At 45.3% G+C, this 22,836-nt stretch overlaps 1 protein-coding gene across 2 annotated transcripts in view; it reads right to left on the bottom strand.

The window, feature by feature from the left end:
- The window catches only part of LOC138624407 (thyroid hormone receptor alpha-B), a 152,339-nt gene that overhangs the window by 70,576 nt on the left and 58,927 nt on the right, over positions 1-22,836 (bottom strand). For both annotated transcript variants that reach the window (XM_069704599.1, XM_069704598.1), the window contains one exon: positions 18,691-18,784. The gene's annotated coding sequence lies outside the window, so the exon portion shown is untranslated. The remainder of the gene's footprint in view (positions 1-18,690; positions 18,785-22,836) is intronic.

The following is a 22,836-nucleotide window of genomic DNA, read 5'->3' as shown; positions in this document are numbered from 1 at the left end:
AGATTATACTGTATCACATCCTGCACATTTAAACACACAAAAGACGCGAGGAGGCAGCCGAGCCTCCACCTCTCACACCGGACTGGAAACGGTTTTTTTTCTAAAAGTTAAGTTGATTTTTCTGACTGTAAAAAAACAACAACAAAGTGAAGTGACCATATTTGGACGAGCTCAAGGGAGGAGACGGCGGTGGATGTGAAGAACTTGAGAACCGATTGCGGAAACCTGACCGCAACACAGCGCTGTCAATCAAACAGACACGCCCCCAAAAGCACGGCATTTTGAGGCCTAATATCGAATTAATGACGGGATTATTTTCAACCGGACCCCCAGAAAATGTATAAGAAGGAGCGCCTTTATTGAATGACACCATAATGAATTATGGAAATAATTAATTGACTTTGTATTTGATGAGAGAAGTTGAATGGGAGTCTATGGAGCTGGAGGCTTTTTGGAGCCGACCTCTAGTGGCACTCGGTGGTATTGCAGCTTAAAGCACCTGCGTATCGGCCTCATTTTTCAGACCCGGAAGCTACGAACACTTTTAAATGACAAAGACACTTAATAGGTATCGTCGCCTGTCAGGAAATTCGATAAAAATATCAAACATTTAAACAATTTTTCTGAATTAAGTATGTTACATTGGACACATTGGTAAGGCTGCGTCACATCTACATTTTCTCTTTGTTTTAATCCAAATAGGTACATGAACTCTGGTTTCTTTAATCAAATGTAAAAAAAATAAAAATCTTATTTCTCAGAATATCAAAAACATTCTCGAATCAGTGGAAAAACATTGATTCTCGAGTCCATAGACGCATTAAAAGAAATATACTTTTTTTTTTAAATTTTTTAAAAGGCCACCAAGTAAATGCAAAGTGCTAGAGATATTGCAAGAGGGCCAGAAAAATACTTACGACATACGAAGCCTTCATTTCACAGAAAATCATAGGTTTGATATAGATATCACACTGTCACAGTGAATCCACACACACACGTACGTTGCGAAGCCTTTTCAAGCCTCTTCCTCCCTCTTCCTCCCTCTTCCTCACACGTCTGTAGCGCTGCGCTTCTTTTTCTGGGTTCTCGTTACTTCCCTCTGTGGATTTTCCCTTTTCCTCCACATTAAAGAGCGCAGCGGAGACGCACAGTATCATGGAAGTCCTAAAGGTTTTCTTTCTGTTTTTTAGGTTTTAGCATGCGCCTGCTACAGTACGGTCTCTGCAGATGCAATTACAGTGAGCCAAGAGACAGGAAAGAGGGAGACTGAATTAAGTGTGTCAAAAGTAACAGAGTGAAACTACAACAGAATAAAAATAAATAAATAAAAGTGACTGATGTAAAGTGAAGGGAAGGAGAGAGCCACTGAGTTCTAGCTCCACGAGCTGTTTTTAAATGTGAAAAGTATAATATCCGTACTGTATAACAACAGAGTTCAGAGTTCATCCTGCTGTCAATCACACCCTTTAAATCGAACATTTTTGTTTGGACTTTTTGTGGAAAGATTTTACAGAGATATGGTTTTAATAATGATCAGAAATTATGTGAATTGCATATTTTTTTTTATTTCAAAAAGGTCACATTTTCTCGGGGAAGGAGCTACGAAACATCCAACAGATTCAAGTCTTCCTCAAACGTAGGGGACAACACTGGAAATAAAACAAGTTTCTTTTGTTTTTCTTCCCAAAACTGCAGTAAATGTGAAACTACACAAATATGGTTATTTTATATTTGAAATACAACAGAAATATCTGCTTTATTTTTTATTTTTTAATAGTTTCTGCCAATAATGCCTGCTTTCACATTCACTGTCAAACAGACGGAAAGAAGCAACAGCAGTGGGGCGAGATTTACTTTACGCCGCTGCCAATGCAAACACATCTCACTTCAGATGTTTGCTGCAATCTTACAAAACTCCTAAAACAAATGTTAAAGCTATTTTTTACAACAGCAGTGGGTTTTTGTTGTTTCTTTCCAAAGAAAAATACATCTTTGTGGCTAAAAAGTTGGTCAAATTACTAGTAGAAAGTCAGAAACTTAAATACTAATTCTGGTTATCTGTCAATCACTGAAGTCATTTAAGCTTCTCTTTTTCTTTGTTTTATACAATATATTGTAAATATTAGACAAAATATTCATGTTTAATTTGTAAAGACAACACCCTGGGCTCACTTTTTCTGACATTTTATAGGCCAGACAGGATTTGAAAGTTAATTGAAAGACTAATCAGTAATTGTGAATTAAAGATAACCCTGCAGACAAAGACTGAAGTATAACTCAGCCATGAGTGAGACCCTGCAGAGACAAGCAGCTCTAACTGACAAGGTTAAGAGCCTTACCTAACACCGTGCACCCCCCCCCCCTCTACAGATAACACATTACACGGTGCGCCCCACCCACACCCGTGAATGTCAGAAGGGGACAAACTTTACGACAAAAGAGTTCGATTACACAGAAAATGCTGTGAAGGCCGAGATCTGCAGCGGGACTTAGACCGGACCCACCTGGCGTCCCGGCTCGCCCGCGAGGCCGCCCCGCCGGTACAACATGTACGGTACAACATGTACGGTACAACATGTGTAATGTGCAAAACATCATGTACTTAACCATGACACCACAGCACGCCGCGCCACAGCCCCATTAATCCTCTCTCGTATCTTTGTCGGGCTCAGCTCAACAGATAAGAAAGGTGTGTGCCTGGAGGGCTCGTTCGGCCGCCGAGCTCTGCTGTGAGACTTCATTGTCTCCGGCAGATCTACGGCGGGACAACGAGGAGGTTTTCATTAAGTCAGGACACAGATGTAGGCCTGTGCCGGGTCGGATGGTGTTACAGCACACTGAGGCCTTTCTCTTTTTTCTTTTCTTTTAAATAAAAAAAAAAAAGAAAAGAAAAGGGTGGTAGCTGGGGAAAACCTGAAGGACGATGAAAGTGACAGAATTCAGAAGTAAAAGGTCCTCTTTGACAACACAGAGGAGGTTTTAAAGGCCGGATCTGTATTCACTCCTGGTTTAAGAAGAAAAGAGGATGTAAAGGCAAATCAGAGGGCAGCAGTAGGTCAAAAAAAGTTCATCTTATTTAGAGACACTTAAAGGAACATTTCAGCATTTTAAAAGATACTTTTATTTACTTCATCTCCAAGAGCAATGTGATAAAGCTGCAGAGTTTTTGACTCGGCCCCATATAAATTGGACATATTAGTCGATATTAACTTATCACAGATACACCTGCATGTTCTGTATGTTGGATTACAAGTTACACGTAGACACGCTAGTTTTTACACTAAACAAGTTGATTTTTTTTTTAGCATAAGTACTAATCAAAAATAATAATCATATCTAAGGGAGCCTCACAATATGTTAATATAAAAAAAAAGGAAGATTTGACTGGAGTCTGTTTTTTATTTTTTTTTTATTTCAGTGAGGAATAAACACAGCGAGGCTAGCTGTTCCCTCATTACAGTATTTATACTAAACTCAGTTAAACACATCCTGTCTCCAGCTCTGTACTTAAAGATCCGGGTCACATTTTTCCAAGTGAGTCTGAACATAATATTTACATGCCTGCATGTACAATACACTAAAGCCTACTGCTCGCCTGCTTTACTTATTCCTCCCGTACACGCCGGCTGCAAACAAGCCCGCTCTCGAGAGCAATTTCCAAGGAAGCGCTGGGAGGCAAAATGAGCAAAGTTCAGTTCCAACTAATATGAGGCTGCAACAGTCTGACGCAGTCCAATCAAGTGGGGTATTTTTCCACCACTGGAAGGAACAGCGTTCCCAAACCGAGCTGGAGTGAAGTAACAAAAACGAGATTGTCACTTCTTGGAAAGAAACCGCGAGCTGAGGTTTCATCGCCTCTTCACGGCGCTGCTACTGTTGAATGTGATCCGGTCACCCGTCGAAGCGCAGAGATCTCCACGAGGAGGTCGAACGGGACGGCTGCCAGTCGCAGCGGGAAAAATTATTACCCCGGCATGAAGCCACGCGACCTCCAGTCCTACCTCGTCGATGGCGGGGTCACCGCCAATCCATAAACCTTTCTGAGAGACGAGAGGGAGGTTGGGGGGCGGGGGTGGGGCTCGGCGGGGGCTGACCCGAGGTCGGTCAAATCTTCGCCTAATGATTCTGGTTATGACGGGAGACGGCAGCGCCGACACAGATTAACAACATTATTCCTGCGCCTCCTGCAGTCCGTGACCTCTGACTGAGTCCTTCAGCAGCTCCCCCCCCCCCTCCCTCCCCATCCCACCCCCCCGGGAGCAACAACATGCTGCACAAGTCGGGAACAACATAAACCCAGCCGGCCAGCAGAACAGGCCCTTTCAACACAACACAAACAGAGACTAAACATGGAAACCAAGTCAAGTACAAATATCTGCTGTTGGACATCCGGTCAGATTTCTTCTTTGATTTGGAGGGTTTTTTTGGACCACACCCAACGGCCTGTCAATCAAACAGACAGTTTGATTGAAAATTGTAGCATAAACATTTTTCAACAGCTGTATTTGAATTTGAATTAAAGACTAAAAAAAAAAAAAAAAATCAGTGCTGGGAGGAATCAAAACAATCCCAGTAGAGTAAGTACACTCGGCAGTATTACACTCCGGTTTCACAGCGGCGAGGAGACGCTCAGCACGGCAGCCAAACGATCCCAGCTGATCCGGCCTGACTCTGACTTTGACACGAGTTCAAGACAAATCTCACCGCCTTCGTCTTCCCTCCTCTTCCTTCCTCTCTGCTGCTCACCAGATTAAACACAACAGGAGCAGCAGTGTGCCGGGGTAACGGACAGGCGTCTGACAGGCAGCAGGAGAAGTTGTCGGGACTGACAGCTTGGCGCTCTGACTGATCCCTCTGCCGGATCTGTAAATTGTGTAAATGTGTTTTTCTTCTCCCAAACAGGAGAAACAACAAAGCTGTCGGCCATCGTGCCACTTCCTGCCGAGATGTTGTCTGAGATGCTGTAACACCTGCAGCTGTCAGAGCACAATATTTGTTTGTTTTTTAAACGTCTCCCATTAGCCTGTGGATCATCGGGTTATTTTGGTTTAAATATAGCAGATCACGCAGCCTGGGAAGTTCAACTTTTTCTGCTGCTCTTTGAATAAATCACAACCTCCCGCTGTGTGATATCAACTAGAGAATAGCTCGTGTGCATCAGAGCATCTTCAACACCAGAACGGATATAAAGAACTTAAAAAAATTTTTTTTTTAAAAACTCTACAACCTCAAGTGATGTCCTCTTTTTACAGAAAGCGTGATGCCCCACAGGTGCTGCATAATTGATGGCTCAACATATGAGCTACCGTGTTTTGGCCGGATCAGGTGTCTCTCACAGAGAGACAATCCTCACGGCCGTAACCGTACGCTTATCTTTTTTGTGCCGGGAGAACCGGAGATGTGACAGCTATATGATCTGCGATCAAATCTGTGATAAAGTGAAAACACTTTCAGCGACGGACCGGCTCGACTGTACGTTCATCCGAGAGTGTCAGAGTCAGATTTATGATCAGTAGTTATTCTACCGCTGCCAGATGAATGAATGTCGGAGTGAGTCGGCCCCGTAATGTCTTCCAGACAATTTGAGAAGTCAAAGTGAGGCCTCTTAATTCAAAGACAAAAATGTCAACAACCACCGCAGCCCCGGAGGACTTTCTGTGGACGTTTGGCATGAAAACTCCAAGTGAGATTGCGCAACTTCTACTTGCCTGATGCAACAGCTTCCAGGGCTTTATAACGGGTCTTTGTAACGGGTCTTTGTAACGGGTCTTTGTCTTTGTAACGGGTCTTTGTAACGGGTCTTTGTGACGGGTCTTTGTAACGGGTCTTTGTAACGGGTCTTTGTAACGGGTCTTTGTAACGGGTCTTTGTAACGGGTCTTTGTAACGGGTCTTTGTAACGGGTCTTTGTAATGGGTCTTTGTAACGGGTCTTTGTAACGGGTCTTTGTGCCGCCTCGCGGTGAAGCGCGAACTCCATTCGCTCCGACATGTTGCGCAAGTCGGCCGGTTTGTTTTGTTTGCGCCTCGACCAATAAAGTGACGTTTCGTCACCATTTTCATTACGTTCGGTAAAACACGCCACTTACACCAACCTGGACAGTAACTGCAGTAGCTCGTGGCTAATGACGATCGAAATAAATATGTTGATATATTTGTTTGTAAACAACCTGTACATCGGCGTTGACCGTGGTCGCCATCTTTTCCCTCACAGGCTAAATTTGTTTGACGCTTTTTGTGGGACACCAAAGAACGCGCCTGGACCGGGCAATCATCAGCTCACCGCTTCTTGTTTTTTTTTTTTTTTTTTGGGCATTCGGGATAATTTGCCGACGTTATCTTTGAATGTTGATGAAAGCGCTGAGTGTTTACAGGTAAAAACGTGTGTTTAAAAAAAATAAAAATAAAAAAAAGGCACGAAAACTATTAGTCTCCGAAGTGTTCGGCGTGACAATGACAGCTGCCGAGATGTGGGGGGACGGAGGGCGACACATCCGCTCGCCACATGTGTTCCCTCCCACTGAGAAGCAAGTCAAACCGGGAATCTAAACCAGACTGAACACAATGGACGACCCAAAGACGGATGGACCAGCGGAGAGAGGTGAAGTGGGGGAGGAGGGAGGCTGGCGCCGCGGCCAAACTCACTAAATCACCGGACTAATGTGCAGCAGGCTTGTCATCCAAGCAACTCGCAAAGATGCAGAGGAAACAAAACACAGCGATGTCCACGGAGCCACATGGAAGCAGGAAGCAGCGCGTTGACGTCGGGGAAGACCGCACATAATCAGTCCGAGGGAGATCCGTTGACGGGAACAATCGGAGAGACGTACAAGAAACGGGAGTTGATGAGCAAGTGAGACGGGGTGGAGGGTGGGGGGGGGGGGCGGAGGGGAGGGGGGTCGCGCAGAGGTAAAGAGGGGAAGGCACACGAGTCACGGCGAGACTCGGAGGAAAAGGGAAGGAGGAGGAACATAATCCTCCGTTCGACTATGAGCTCCAGGAGAGACGACATCTGAAGAATAAATTTCTCCACTTTGACGGGTTTTTTTTTTTTTTTTTTTTTTTTTTTTTTTTTTTTTTTTTTTTTTTTTTTTTTTTGGGGGGGGGGGGGTTCTCTCTACCCTCACCAAAAAAAAAGAAAGAAAGAAAGGAAAAGCAGAGCGGGGAGATGAGCTCTGGAGGAAAAGCTAAATATATATATATAAAAACATTTTCACTGAGGCCTCCGTATTCCATTCACAATTTTTTTTTTTTTTTTTTTTTTTAAGTCTATCTAAAAGCACTGAAGCAGGTTTTTTCTCTCTGTGATGATTCCTCTGCCCATTAAGAGGTCTAATGCACTTCTAATGGGAGTGACGGGGTGGGTGGTGGTGGTGGTGGAGGGGCTGGGGGGGGGGTGCACACTCGTCCCGCTGCGCTGCAGTCGAGAATTTAATACTAAAAATGACTATAAAACATCGTCTTTATGGAATTAAGCCAGATTGGACAAATGGGTCTTTCTTTTTGAGACCGATTCAAAAACTGCCAACGTGTCCTTCGAAGATCTTTACTTAATTTCTGAATCTCTGAGTAGCACAAAAATGGAGAGTGCAATTTTTGTTTTTTTTAAAGAGAAAAGCTGGAGAAGAGGGAATACCTTCGCCTCGGTTTAGCTTTGAGAGCTCATGCACCAACGACAACAAAGAAAGGCTGGATTAACATTTGCCGCAAGTTTACGACGAATACTTTAAGTAGAGTACAGTATCGGATATTCTAATTGAAAAGTATTATAAAGATATAAGTTGCGCTGTCAATGATACACATACATGTACAAATTTGAAGCTCCCTGTTCGTGAGCGATGAAGCGATGATGTCGGGTCACGAAGGTTAGCTAAACGCTGACGGACGATTTCTCAGGTAGCGACAGAGAAGACAAACTGCACGTAGAAAGGTGATGAGGAGGAGGAGGAGCAGGAGGAGGAGGAGATGAAGGGGTCGATGAAAACCTTCCCGGGACGGGTTGTCAGACCTCTCTTCCACACACAAACACTCCCCCGGGGTCAACATGTGCGGCGAAGGACCCGGCTGCTGTAGTTGATTTAGGATTTTTGAACCCCGGCCAAAATTCCTGAAGGAACAGAGTAAGGAGGGAGGGGGGAGGATGGGGGGGAGGAGGGGGAGGGAGGCCATAAAAACAGGGCCAGAACTGGGGTCGTAAAAAAAATATGTGTGTGTGTGTGTGTGTGTGTGTGTGTGTGTGTGTGTGTGTGTGTGTGTGTGTGTGTGTGTGTGTGTGTGTGTGTGTGTGTGTGTGTGTGTGTGTGTGCGTGTGTGTGTGCGTGTTAGCTCAGAGGCACAAAGAAAATTTGAAGGAGTGTTAATGAGGTACAGCCAACAGTGACGTCGCCCGTCGGTTGGTGAAATTCGGATTTTGGTCGTTCGGAGCGGTTCGGAGCCGGAGGTGACCATATTTGGAGGAGCTGGAGGCGGGGGGGCGGAGCTACAATAATACCACGATAGTCGTAAACCAAGAAGGAGCGACTTTAACTAACAACACTAATAACTAATAACTGGTGGAAAAAAAATGTATTGACTTTCATGAGAGAAGTTGAATGGGAGTCAACGGAGCCAACCTCTAGTGGCTCTCGGTGGTATTGCAGCTCAAGGCACATCGGCCTTATTTTTCAGACCCGGAAGCTACGTCCTCTTTAGTTTAAGTTTTGTATATTATATATATATATATATATAGATACATACTGTACTGTATATACTGTGCATTTTATATTTTATATTTATATTTTTTACTGCTATTTTATTGCTTTTCTATTATTCTATTATTATCTTATTGCTTCTGTATGCTGCTGTAGCGAAAAAAATGTCCCCTCGGGGATTAATAAAGTAACTAACCTAACCTAACCTAACCTAACCTAAGAAGGTAAAAATAAAGTAAAGTAGAGAAGATGACAGTCGGGGATGATTGTGAGAGCAGTGACAGAAAAACTGGCAGCGACTTTGACTTTTCATTCATGCCTTTTCTTTTTAATAGTGGAGTTCATGGTGTTTCAAAAAAGGCAAATACATGGATCTAAAATCTACTGGTTTCTTGTACTGAAGGCCGAACATCATCCCAGTTCCCTTTTTCAGGCCGTAACAACAACAGAAATGACTCGAGATCCACCCGTAGGTTTTTTTCGCTTTTATCTCAGGCCAAGCGAACACTGTTCCCTTCCTTCATCCGTCCGTGGAAGCCCCATTATAACTTGCGGGATCAGAGGGCAAACAGTTTGTTTGAAAACCTACAAAAATGCCTTCTTCCTGAGATTGAGTCACTCACTGCGGGGTTTACGCTTCCACACCAGGAAACGTCTGGCCACTCCACTCTCGCCGCAGCATTTTTAGAAAAACATCTCTCAAGCGAAGAGCATCCTCTTCCTGCCAGATTTCACAGAGCCATTTTGTTGTTGTTGTGATTTGTTATGTATATATATATATGAAGTGCAGGAAGAAAATATTCTCAACTGCTGCCTGAGTCAGCGTATTTTTATTATCCTGCACAAATTCAACATGCATTCAATGAAGATGGATGTACTGGTCCAGATCCCACCATGCACTTGTAGTTTTTATGCAAGATTCATCATGTTTGAGATATTGATATTGAGTCCGTTGACCTCGGTTGACCTGGTCCCGGGACTAAAAGTTAAGCCGGGAGCTTCGGGTCTTTTATGGGTAAATTATGTGTAATAATAAAGTGACAGGACAGGAACCAAAAACAATCAACAACATGTGGCTTCAGAAGAGAGACGGAGAAAATGTTCTCATCTGTTCTGGTCGACCACGTTCGGATCAATTAAGATTAATAGCCCGCTCAGTTTTGGACTGAATGTCCTTCAATCCGTCTTGTGTGGTTTTCATTTTTAGAATATAATGAGATGTATTTTGGGTTCGGTTTAGGGGTTCTGTTTCAGATCAAATCCAAATCCCATTCCTGGTGCTGCCGTCTTCCAAATTAGGAAAGAAACCAAATTCGCTAAGAAAAATAAATAAAAAAAAAACATTTCACGCCAACATTCGTTAAGTCCTGTTCTTCTAGACACAGTTTTGCAGACGTGCAGCTCTGCGACGGACCTCCGTGCCGGCGTCAGATGCACACTTAACTTAGAAAACACACGGACTCCTGAAACGCGAACCCGCCACCTCGAACACGTAAATTGAAAGTGAATCTGGGAACACTGGTTGTTGTTGTTGTTGTTTTTATTTTATTCTGCTGGTGGGTGTCAGCTTAGACGGCATAATGCACCTCAGTGTTGGTTTCAGCTCGGCTCGGGCTTCCAGGGATCCTTAAGCTCCTGGCTGAGTGTTCAAACAGGAAGCGGCTCGGCGAGTACGTGTCTCTCTGAGCTCCCTCCCTCTATTTTTTTTTTTTTTTTTTTCATCCTCTTTATCAGCACCTTCTATTTATAGCAGCTTTACTGCAGCAGCACAGCTCAGTACAGTATGTTCCATAAAACACCAGCCCCCCTCCTGACCACATCCCCGGGCATGCCTCTGCAGTCGTCTCGCCCCGACGACGAGTGAGTGCACGACCGGCCAATGCTGGAGAGAGAGAGGAGAAGCGCTGGAGTTACCGAGACGACGGGGAGGAGGAGGAGGAAGAGGAGGAGGAAGAGGAGGAGATGCACCGGCACACGGCGAACGCTCACGGCCTCGGAGACGTCACACAAACACACACAGACAAGGCCGCACACACACATATATATATATATATATATATATATATATATATATATATATATATATGTATATGTATAATTAATGAGTCATCCCAAGGCTTGTATGCATCGCAGTAAAAGGAAAAAAATATTTTGGACATTTCGGACAATATTTAGTTACAAATGATGCTAATCAATGACTTTATGATATTTTTCTGCTTTATTGAAGCAATTCTTTTTTCTTTTTTTCTTTTTTTAAAAGCAAATTTGCTTGTTCCAGCCTCCCAAACGAAGGAAAATCAGACAGCTGAATGTCTCATTGGACTGTAAATTAGTCAAAACCAGCAACTTGTCAACAGTTCAGCATTAAAGTATTTTTTGTTGTTGTTGTTGTTTTTGTTTTTTTGCGCCACAAACACACAGCAGAATATTTCCAACACCAACACCCGAGCGCCTGCCGCTCTTTTGAGACGATATAAATTTGTATTGGTTTTATTGCAATCCAACGATCCAGCATCCTCGCAGCTGTTCGACCAAAGAAAATCTCCTCGGGTGCCGTGAAAGCGCCGAGTCGTTCCAATTACTCGCTGCTCGTGAGGCGGCGGCGGATTCGTCTCCAAACTCGTCTTGTTTTTTCTTCTTCGGCTTGAAGTCAAAGCGGTTGAAAATACTGTAACGCTAAACGGCACGGCGTTACAGCAACAGCCGCTTCTAGCTTTACCTCAAAGTGTACCGAAGGACAATAGTCGACCTTATCTGACATCCCCCTCGCCCCCTCCCACCTCCTCTCCCCTGCAGCCTTCCTCAGATTGTAGAGGGAGGTCAAAGGTCACAGGTTGTCTGAGTAAAGGAGCACACCGTGACGCTCGTTTCCCAGCAAATAAAGACAAACTAACTAAAAAGTCGACGCTCTTCATCGGCACACTTCTGCAAAAGCGTCTCCTCGCGTCCTGAAACCGGCTGCCGGTCCGGCAGAGGATTCATTTTAGACGCTTCCTTGCTTGTTTATGGGAGTTTAAGTGGAGCAGACGCAGCTTATCTGTTTGGCCTGCGGCACCCCGATACACCACAACGCCGGCTCAGGTCTCCTCCAGATCAACTTCCCTGAAAACATACTTATTCTCACTGGTATTTCCAGATTTCCACTTTTGCTCATGTGTTTGTTTTCTTTTGGGCTAAATATTGTTGTTACTTTGGTTTTAAATCCCTTCATCTTGTTCCAAAAATGCAAAAACCGTTTAGAAATATTCAAATAAAAAAAGAGCAAAGGAGGAAATTTGTGTCCTGTGTGCCTTGACTAACAGCCAAACCCTGAACAAAGTCTCTAAACAGCACCTACACGCACAGCGAGGGAGGTGTGTCAAACCACACTGGCACCGGTTCATCTAAACTAACCTTGACAGACTTGGACACGTTTCCCCAAAGGAGCTACTTTGCCAAAATGCCACGTGGGCAATTTATGTAATAGAGATAACACCTCAGCTGGCAGCGTAAAAGGAGACATCAAATAAAACAAAGCGGGAACAAACACCGGTGGAAAGAGAAAGCGTAAGAAAGCCAAAGAGACACAAAAGAAAAAGAAGAAAACGCGACTTTAACGGTTTAATAAAAAGAGAAATGGAACCGATAAGTGTGATAATACGAGTCATACGTCTGGGATTATTACCGGCTTCTGTATCGCTTTGATCTTATTAATGACAACACTCATGTCGCCCTCAGTTCAACCGACCGCCGAGTCAACTAATAAAAACAGGAAGGTGTGAATTTTGTTTTATCCCGCTTTTTATTGCGCTAATAAATTCCAAGGAACGACTCCTCTTCTGGCATCGGCTGCTACGGCGGGAAAATGTCCCAACGTGGCTTTAAGTAGTCGAAACCGACCCGCCGGCTCGTAGCAGCGCGTCTTTAATGAGAAGGTGCAGGACCCAGTTCACCGAGCCGGGCCCGGTGCATTCCTTCGCCTCCGCGGACGTACCCGCCGGACCGCCGAGGAGAAAGCAGGAGGGAATACACCTTCACCTGTCGGTACGGGGGGGCGGCGGGTTCCTTGTGCACGTTTGTACAAGAGCCGCTAAATAAATAAATAAAGAAAGAACCGTACAGACGTTTTAACGCTCTTCCCTCGTCGCCGGCTTTTTATTCGGTGTCCTCCAAAGTTCACTCATGATCGCGCGGGTGGGCGGGAGGAGGAGGAGTTGGAGGAGGAGGAGGAGGAGGAGAAGGAGGAGGAGGTCGGAGCGAGCCGGGAAAGACTGGAATATTTGTGGTGCGACAACAAAAGGCGCTGGAATGCACACGCACACACAAACACACAAACAAACGAAACTGGTTAACGCTGCCCACCAGTCTCAGACCACTTCTGCCCTCCACAAACAACTCTCTTCTTCTTCTTCTTCTTCTTTTTTTCTCCCTCCTTCAAGTTTCTGTCTCCGTGTCTTTGCCCCCTCCAGCAACACTCGGGTCTGGTCTCCATTATGGAAATGTTCTCCGTATCCAGAGCTTTTTTGCAACGCGTGTTTACAGAGATTCTGGACCTAATAAAACATGCTTTTGGGAAATTTTTTGGAGACCGCACAGAGAAAACATTCTCCCGTTTTTGTTTTTTTCCCCTCTCCAACTCATTACACCGGCACCACTAAATTAAGATTATCGCCCGGCGGATCAGATCTCACCTCACACACACACACACACACACACACACACACACACACACATGGCGTGTTCTCATGCGTGCCGCCTCGGAGCTTGCCGTAACACGCGAACACACTTTTCTCCGTCCTATCACCGGTTGACTTTACAGTTTCTTATCCGCGCTGAATGATTAGGCCCGCCGTGGTTTAGCCGTGTGTCCTCAGCTGGAGGTGACGGACGCTGTGAGGTCTGCAGCCACACATGGTGTCTTTATCTGTAATCCCATATAACTGAGCACTGACTGGGCAACAGTGAGAGCAAACACCGCCAGGAGGGCATTACAACAGGAACAAAACAAAAAAAAGGAGGTCTGTCTGGTGTGTGGTTGAGAACTTTGAAACCGGTTTTCTCTGGAAGATGGTATGTACAGTATATACAATATAATCTATAGGGGGTGGGGTGGGGTGGGGTGGGGCGTGGGTGTTATATCACTCCCTGCTGCACCTGTTCGAGGCCTCAACTGATACTGCCTCTGGGAAAATTAGGGCGGAGGTTGGGTGGAGGGGCGGGGGAGGAGGGGACACGGGGAGAGAACAATATGTTAAATGAAACATAGTTGAAATAAATGACGTACTTGGTTGATTTTTAAAGTGAAAAGAAGTGAGTGCAAGTTTTTGTTTTGTTTAGTTATTTTCCTGTTTTAATTTGACAATCGTACGACTGAGCTGCAAATAAGACACGACTTACAGTAAAGTCACTGTTTAAGGGGAGTAAACAGGAAGTGGGAGGTGAAGTTGTGTGTCGGTCAGCTGGTCTCATCTGTCAGAGATGATGTCACGAAACCTTTGACAAAAATAACAAAGCACTGGGACGACGCACGTCAAAAAAAACTGATCCAAAAAAGACACTTTCCACCCTAAACGGTCGCCATCTTGGCTGTGTAGAGGAAGGGGGCGGGGCTTCAGACGTAAGGACTTTTCAGAGTAGGGCGTCTGAAGAAGCTGCAGCTGTTCCTGCGCTACACAAAGAAGAAGACAGTACGAGGTTATTCTATTTATTAAATAAAAAAAATGTTTTATTCGTGAACGAAACCCCTCTTTGTTTACAGACCACGTCAAACATCTGTCTCTCTCGGATCGAGCTGCAGGTAAATAAAATATCTTCAGCGTTTTGTGTACGTACTCAACTTGCAAAAGCTCGAGGGCTGCACAAACTAATCATACCCTACCACAACGTCTGTCGGACCAGCTGTCGCCGCGGCGCCGGGCGAACAAGAGCTCCGAGTGAAACCTGTGAACTCGGAGAAATGTGCCGGGGCCCGGTTTTGCGAAAAGAAGTAAATCATTGTTGGTTTGAAAGCGGAGGCCGGATCATACAATCGTATCCGTTTCACGCCGTGAGGTGCAGCCGGGCTGACGGGAGCTGACACGCAACGCGGATGTAACGACGGCATCCGAGGCGCATTCGCGGGCCGCCGAGCGGCCGCGGGGCGCCAGAGAAATCAACGGGTGGAACGGGTCGACGTGAAACAAACATCAGCTGATTTACAACACAACTGCTTTTAAAATCCTTTTTTTCCTAAAGGCCTCTAAAATACACAAAATATGCTTCAGCGAAAAAACACTTAATATAAAAACAACTGTTTGTTTGCAAGGAAACTCCACAGAGTCCCTTTAAATCAGGGGTTAGGCACGTTTGTGTTGTTGTTCACCTTAAACCAGCTTCGTCAGCTGGTATTAGGTGGCGAGTAAATGTTCCTTAACACCGGTGGCGCTCGCATTTTGACGAAAAGGTTGGAAAACCCCCGATTTAAATACGAAGGCGATGAGACCGAGACGACCGGCGGCGCGTTAAAACACCGACTGTCGCCGCAGTAGCCCGATCTGACGTTAACAAGCGGCGCAAACGAGATCTCGATTGCGTCCCGGTGCGATTTAAAGGAACGCAATTAAAACCGATCCTGAGCTTTTTACCTTCGCGCCACGCGGCGCCGATCGGCTGCAGCCACCCGAGGAGGAGGAACGACTGAGCCCGAGCTAATACTACCAAACATTACGCAACACCTACACGCTCGGAGAATCTCTGCCAACATGCGGTTTTGCGTTTTTGTTTTTTTCCTGCTCTGACCCCGAACGCAACTATTAATACCGATATGATCGCATTAACAATGAATGAAATCACGGAGCGGCTGCGAAAACAGGAACATTTTGTGCTCTTGCTGCAACCGCTTCCGTTTTCGGTGAATGAGTCAGCTTGTCCGCGAAAACCACACAATCTCTGTGTGTGTGTGTGTGTGTGTGTGTGTGTGTGTGTGTGTGTGTGTGTGTGTGTGTGTGTGTGTGTGTGTGTGTGTGTGTGTGTGTGTGTGTGTGATGCTGGTGCACCTCATTTCACCCTGCATCGATGCAGCAACACGTCTCCTGACTGGAAACGTACTTTTACTCGTATGTTTCCTCTCAGTTCCCGGAAATGTCATTTATCAGCACGCTTCATAGTAATTGTCTTTTTTCTAAATGAATCCGCGGCTTCTGCGAAAAAAAAAAAGAAAAAAAGAAGAAGAGTGAAAGTAAATGGCCTCCTGTTCTGTTCTGTGTAGACACTACGAGGAGCTTCCAGCCATTATTAAGTTTATCGATCGCTAAAAGAAAATATTCTCATTCAAATGTCACCAGTAGACAGAAAAAAAACTAAAACAACAACAAAAAAAAGGACAGCGTTCACGAAGCGCCACATCCGTCCGGCCGCGACGGTTTAAATGTCACCGTCTCTCCTCCGCGTTCGCGTTCCTTAAATCCGACTTATTTCCAGTCGGCGCCGGCGAGCGGCTCGAACGGCCGTCTGAGAATTTCAATTCCCCTCAAATTACCGAGAGCTGTCTGAAAAAAAAAAGGCGTGCGCTTGGGATTCACCCGGCCAGGTGGCGAGTCAAAAATGTCGCAGAATAAAAAAAAAAAAGCAATTAAAAAAAAATCCTCTGGCTCTCGGCCCACTCGTATTTTTAAATGTTTTTTTGCTTTAACAGATCCTCAGTGATCCACCGGTTGGACATAAATGTCAGCGGAGCTCGTCCGCGAGCACGTGGATGTTTGTACATATTTGATTACGTGTGTGCATGTTTGTGGGCCTTGAAAGGGTGCCCAGGTGTGTGTGTGTGTGTGTGTGTGTGTGTGTGTGTGTGTGTGTGTGTGTGTGTGTGTGTGTGTGTGTGTGTGTGTGTGTGTGTGTGTGTGTGTGTGTGACAGAGTGGGACAGTGATTCCCTCTGATGGGCACGACAGATGGAGCGGGGGGAGCGGCCCGGCTCGTTTTCTCCGCCACCTGAGAAGTGCCAGGGAGGGTGTGTGTGTGTGTGTGTGTGTGTGTGTGTGTGTGTGTGTGTGTGTGTGTGTGTGTGTGTGTGTGTGTGTGTGTGTGTGTGTGTGTGTGTGTGTGTGTCAGCGCTGACTTCTTAGGCCAGTGTCAGGGGGAGGAGAGGGGGGGGGAGGGAGGTTTTTTTTCTACACTAACCTCTCTGCATGTGTGTTGTGGGTAATTGCAGGTCTCGCAGGCGCCTATAAAAACCTCACAAATGCAACGCTGCAAATCGGAGCATCAATCAGCTGATCCGGTCGATCCAGCAGCGAGAGGAAAAAGATCCCGTCGGAGGAGCAGCCGCCTCGAACGTCTCCCGAGCGTCACCTGGATTGCGCAGCCTTTGTTTGCAAACAATGCAGAAAAGCCAGCGGGCGCTCGCAGCCAACTTGTCACCGGGCCAAAAGTGAAAATTGGCTCGCCGGCAAACCGCCGACTTCACTCGTCCAAAGTTAATAGGTTTTAGAAACAAAGCGGCGACCTCCGACATCGCTGGCCGATCACGTTCGGACCGGGCGTTAACGGAGATGCAGGGAGCGGGAAGAGTCTGAGAAAATCATCCTAATCATGAAAATGTCAATTCTATTGTCGGTCATTGAAGCTCAAAGTTAAGGTTTTGATCGGGACCTTTGGGAGAAAGTAGCTCATGACTGTCACAACTGCGGGTCGGTAAGCTCGTGTGATGTTAGGCTGCTGTGCTGCCAGCAGACAAGAAGAAGAAGAAGAAGAAGAAGAAGAAGAAGAAGAAGAAGAAGAAGAAGAAGAAGAAGAAGAAGAAGAAGAAGAAGAAGAAGAAGAAGAAGAAGCAGAAGCAGAAGAAGAAGAAGCAGAAGAAGCAGAAGAAGAAGAGGCAGAAGCAGAAGAAGCAGAAGAAGAAGAAGAAGCAGAAGAAGCAGAAGAAGAAGAAGAAGAAGAAGAAGAAGCAGAAGCAGAAGAAGCAGAAGCAGAAGAAGAAGCAGAAGAAGAAGAAGAAGAAGAAGAAGAAGAAGAAGCAGAAGAAGAAGAAGAAGAAGAAGAAGAAGAAGAAGAAGAAGAAGAAGCAGAAGAAGAAGAAGCAGAAGCAGAAGAAGAAGCAGAAGAAGAAGAAGAAGAAGAAGAAGCAGAAGCAGAAGAAGAAGAAGAAGAAGAAGAAGAAGAAGAAGAAGAAGCAGAAGCAGAAGAAGAAGAAGAAGAAGAAGAAGAAGAAGAAGAAGAAGAAGAAGAAGAAGAAGAAGAAGAAGAACCGAGCGATTATTTTTCATTCTCAGTCCTGCACAGTAAAGAGCAGGGATGTGGACATGTTGATCCCCGCGGGAGGGAGTGGGAGGAGGAGGAAGAGGAAGAGGAGGAGGAGGAGGAAGAAGAGGGGTGGGGTGGGGAGGGCGCATCACGCAGTGCTGTTATTTTTACCCACAATTTAATGAGCGATTAGTCTCATCGGCCGCGATCGGAAATATGCACATAAAGGGGGTTTGTGATCGTTCCTAAGAAAGCACGACATGCAAAGTTTCCTGACGGGAAATTTGTGAACGAAGGCTCACGACGGTCGTCGACGCAAACACGCCAACTGGATCTGGATCTGTTTACCTGCGACCTCCATGTTGCATTTTTTTTGTTTACCACATTTATCTCGACAGGAAACATGCGCAGGAAGCTGACACGCACGTCACTGGTCTGGACGTGTGTGTGTGTGTGTGTGTGTGTGTGTGTGTGTGTGTGTGTGTGTGTGTGTGTGTGTGTGTGTGTGTGTGTGTGTGTGTGTGTGTGTGTGTGTGTGTGTGTGTGTGTGTGTGCAGCTCAGAGGTACTGTACATACACACACACAAAAGCCAAAATCTGATATCTGCACCTGTGGAAATGAGACACTGTGTTCCAGCCTGGAAAAATAATCCCGACCTCGCCTCTGTTGTCTTTCTCTGCAACCGGTCTTTTTTTGTTTTTCCCACTTTGTGACACCGACAACACAAACGCACATCCTCGTCCACGTCGCTTCACCGAGGAGCAGCGGGACCGAGTGAACTCACCAACAAAAAGCCCCTCTTACCTCGCCGGTTCGCTCGTCTTCGTCTCTTCACTTCGGGGTTGCTCCTTTACGTTTGATCCCGGCTTTCATCTCCAACGCAGCTGTCCCGGGAACTCTGCAATCACAACAACGGGAGGGGGGGGGGTATAAATGTGTGATTCCCTTCATGTCTTTGGCAACGAGAAGAAGAAATGGCGTCCAGCCGAAAGACCCTTGAAAAAAATTAAATAAATATTTAAAAAAAAATTAAAAAAACTCCAGAGAGTTAAAAAAAAAAATAAAAAGGGGGTCTTACAGGAGCGATCCTGTGGGACGGCAGCGAGGGCCGAAATCCAGCGCAAGGAAATCCACATGGCCACTGATGCATGCGATGTACTGCCAAGTCAGGGATGACATGGGAGGAGTCTCTGCGTTCAAAAGAGGAAAATCCCCGAATCCCCGAAGGAGGTGCAACGTTTTCTTGTCTACGAAAACCGATGTTAGATTTTCATGTGACCAGCTTACCACTAAAAGGCTTAGCGGTCTAATCCTTTAACCAAATGAAGTGTCTAACTTTAAGGCTTACGCCGGCCGGAGGAATCAGAGGGAGTTTATAGACTTTCAGTATCGGCATCGGCGAGGTTATTTACACCCGCAGGTAACGTGTGCTAACGTCGTCAAAAAAAAAAAAAAAAGAAGGAGAAGAGTGTAACGTCACCGTCGGGTGGACTTCAACTCCATCCGGGCAGTAAAAGTGAATAATTACCCAACAAACATCATCGAAGATAAAAAAAAAAATTAAAAAACGCACTCGTGAAATGTGTGAATCTGCAGAAAATGCTGTAAACGTACCTGCACACAAACCTCAAGCTCCATGCACCCCCTCTCCCCCTCCCCCCACACCCACCTAACTCCCCCTCTTTCTTTTTAAAAGGAACATAATAGCGTCTTCCTTGATCTACGACCATTAAAGTAAATCATAGTTCACGTTCAATCATTTTATACAGAGCAGGACCCAATCTGCTGCTTCGCATTAGATCGAATGAAGAAATCTGGCGGAGGGCAAATTGAATAATGCTTCACATCTGTGTCTTTTTCTGGGCTTCGCATAAAGACGTGCACTCAAAGAGTCGGACCGACGCGCTTCTGAAAAAGGATTTCTAACGACGTTCTGTGAATTACTTTCTTCTTTTTTTTTTTTAATTGTCGATCGTGAAGTGTTTTTTTGGGGGGTGATTGACACGTGGAGGGAAAAGCGACGCGGGCAGGCGTGGAAGTTATTTCATGGGGAGGTTCTCTTCAACGTTAGTTTAAAATGCACCTCAAAGCTAACGAGGTGCAAAAGTAATGCTTGCGCTAGCAGCTGATGCTACTTCCTGCCGACCCACTTAACTCCTCCTGGTTACCGAGGCGATGCGCTGATTTATTCATACGGGCGGTAGGAGCTGCACGTAGTTAATAATACGGCGCGCAAATCCATCGTTATCTCGCAATCTTCTTCCGTCTTTGACGAACCGGTTGCACTCAGCTCACAAACAAACAACAAGACGCGATCCCGCCCTCTCGGTCCTGACGGTGTTATTCGTGAATCGCGGATGGAGCTGCGGGCCTCACGTGGAATCGGTGAAAAGGCCGGACGGTCGCGAAGGACAGACTAAGATCCGACCGTCTCCGCGAATCCGTTCGGGGGTGGAAGCGCGACGTGTTGGTGCGTAAGCGACACGACTCGTTTGCTCCGCTGTTACCGGCTGCGGCGATCCGGTCTGGCCGTGCATCTGGTTCTCCGGATAATCCATACGCTAAGCCGGTCTCAGCCGCCGGCGCGGGGATAAATATGCATCGGCACAGGTGGGACAGATAAGAGCCGCTCGGGAGGGAAGGGGTTAAACCTCTGAAAGCACTCAAACCTGCAATACGTGCTCTGCCTTGGAGTTATCATAACCTTGATGCTGCAGGTTATGATAAAAAAAAAAAAAATTTAAAACGTGGCCGTCACCTGGACATACCTCGCTCACATTTGAGGAAAGAGAAGCTCCATTAGCGAGGTCACCGTGGTATCGAGTAGAGGACGTTATTTTAGGGGCTCGTTATTAAGACACGGTGCACGACGCGCATGCAGCAGACGTGCAAAAGATTAAAAATAAAAGGATTACCATGTCAAAGATTATTAATCTGCTCAATCTGCACACGAGTGCATTCGTTTCCTCTGCAGAGAAGCAGACTTTACGACCATCCGGCAAATCCGACTTTACAGCAGCCGTCCGCCGAGGTGCAGGAGCACCTGGCTTTTAACGTTACACCCAAAAACACAATTTATGATTATTCAAGAGACCAGAAGTCCAACATGTTGGAAATATGCGATTTTCGTTGTGCTCAAGATCATCCAACTTTAAAACCGGCAAGAGTGGATGTGGAAACGCCCGAAATGTTCCGTTGGGTTTTATTTAGAGAACAATCAGCATTAGATAACTTTTTTTTTTTAAATTCATTTACCACAATAAGGTTTGGGAAGATTGATTATTGTAGAGCAGGAACCTGCAGAGGATAACCGATTTAAACGACGCTCAGCACGATTCGGCTCCTGCGGCTACGTTGCACCATTTATCGCCGTGGTGACACAGATAGGAGCCGGCGTGCTCAAACACCAGACTTTAAATAATACCCTCGGTAAACATCATTATTTCACTCATTTGTTTGAGCAAATAAACGCTAAGCAGGGAACGGAGATTCCCACGAGACGCAACATTGGCTCCTTTTTATTATTCTTATTCCTGCCTTCAGGCGTCGACCAAGACGGCGCGCGACCGCGGACAAATAAGGAGGCCGACTCATTTTGTCAACAACGTAAAAAAGAAAAAAAGATTTTCAAAGCGATATCAGCTGATTTCTTTGAAGCCTGATCAAACAGTCTGAATATCAGGAAGGAGGAAGACACAAAGCCGTTATATCCTGGCCATGCAGTAGATTAGCTTCACTATAAACACAATGGATCCTTTTTTTCCCCTTCTTCTCTGCAGATGATGTTTGAGAGAGGCGGTTGCGTAGACATTAACATCCTCACAACAGATGTTCTCCATAAATAAAGCTCCAGTCCAGCTGTTACTTAAAGGAGTAGTGTGCATGATTTTGGGGGGAGAGAGGGGCTTTATTGGCAGAAAGGAAAGTGAGACAGAATTAAATATCCATCATTTTTATTAGTGTAAGCACTTGAAACAAAGAGCTGTTGTGTTTCTGCTGGCTGAAAACGAGCCCTTCGCTTTTGTACAGAGTTTTGCTTATGAAGCGTCTTTATTACGTCCAAAAAAAACAACGTTTTTAATTCATCAATCTTTGTCATCTCACTTTCTCCCCACAAAAACAGCTAATTATCACGTTTGAGTGTCAAGAGGATCAAACGTGCACGACTGAAAAAGATTATTTACCCGCCGCTCTCCAAACACTCTTCGATAAGTCAATCCAAGAAGGGTTGAACGGGTTTGTCTTTATTTAAACAAGCCTCGACGTCTGCTCTGCAATCATCTTCTCGACGGTGAGCGACGACAGCATTACGGAGTTGATTTGGACTAATACCCTGAGAAAACTTCCCCTCTATGTTTTGAATGTGAAAACCTGTTTGGTGATTAATGTGGCGTGGCCAAAGAATTGGTTATGTCGGTGCCGCGGATCATTTTTTTGAAGTGCAGACCGCGCTTCTTATTCATCACAATGAATCTCTCTTGCCAGATGACGAGCATCTCCCGAAACTAGCCGTTGTTAAGCAATTTACACAAATCTGACACTCGGGACAGTTTGTCAGAAAACTTACAATCATAAAAGACCAAATTTCACCAAAAGACCACATTTCAAAAGGAGAAAACGATTCTTTTCCATTAATGCGGTGACCTCTTCCATCTTTGTTCTGGTTATAATTAAAGCAGGTTTTTAACAAAAAAAATTATACTTTTAAGTTGCAAACACCTAAAATAAGCGCATCATCTCCTTTGGAAGCACGAGGATTAGTCGATTAGTTGAATAATAGACTGAAAGAAAAAGTGATCTATTTGATCAGAAGCTCGCAGCTGAACTCCTCAAGTAACCAGACGAGTTGCAGTTTACATGCGACGTGTACTATTTTTAGTCATTTTATAGGCTGAACTTATGAATCCATTGAATGAGAAAATAATCAATCCGAGTCTCTTCACAGTAAAA

This window comes from Brachyistius frenatus, unplaced genomic scaffold, assembly GCF_029030835.1.
Source record: "Brachyistius frenatus isolate BFR_SWC_R1_liver_20210118 unplaced genomic scaffold, ASM2903083v1 Contig_51, whole genome shotgun sequence".
In the NCBI taxonomy this organism is placed as follows: domain Eukaryota; kingdom Metazoa; phylum Chordata; class Actinopteri; family Embiotocidae; genus Brachyistius; species Brachyistius frenatus.
Note: the sequence above shows the minus strand (reverse complement) of the source record. Positions and strands in the feature narration are given on the sequence as shown.